This window comes from Phaethon lepturus, unplaced genomic scaffold (assembly GCF_000687285.1).
Source record: "Phaethon lepturus isolate BGI_N335 unplaced genomic scaffold, ASM68728v1 scaffold10537, whole genome shotgun sequence".
NCBI lineage: Eukaryota > Metazoa > Chordata > Aves > Phaethontiformes > Phaethontidae > Phaethon > Phaethon lepturus.
In genome coordinates this window covers 10835-11587 of record NW_010552522.1, presented here as the reverse complement: position 1 = coordinate 11587, position 753 = coordinate 10835, and positions in this window count along the sequence as shown.

The window sequence follows — 753 nt, the reverse complement described above, 5'->3', positions numbered from 1 at the left end:
TAATTCTGCTCTCTGGCAAAGGAGTGCTTCTTATCAAGTGTTCTGATGTACGAGTGCCTGAGGGCTTGTTCACATGGGAAATTCAGTGGCATTATTCATACCTCTTCACTGCAGAATAGGAGTACCCACATGGGAATTCAAGGAGAGCGTAATTATTTTGCTCTAGAAAAGTTGCAAGTACCTTCATATAGTTTCTCCCCAGAAAGTTAGCTATGGCACTGGTAATGCAACAGAGAAAATGCATTTGGGGACATCAGAAAGGACTGCTTGGTACAAAAGCAGCCCTTCACTCATGTGACAATGCATTTCCCTATTTGAGATTGTTTTTTCACACGGAGCACTCTGTTCCTACTTCAAAAAAAAATTCATTCTACAGAGAAATTAAAACAAACACCATGCACGTACTTATCCACACCCACTCACTATTTTAATTATTGCTATTAGTTTTGCTGCACTTACTTACACTTTTCTTCCGCAAATGCACCCTCACGCTGAGCACCGCACTCGGATGGATGCTATCTGAGCAGTGACTACAGCTCTTGGAAAGCAAGCGATGTGCTGAATGCTGATGGAGAGGGCTAGGGCTAGCTCAGGAAAATAAGCAAGGACAGAATCCAGGTAATGTAAAACAATTTCACACTTGGAAGGAAATTAACAGGACGTGCTGCACCTGCAGCCATGGATTCATTTGCACAGGAGAAAAATAATCTCTGTGCTGTAAAGGTAATACAGCGGGCAGGAGGGGCGGAAGAG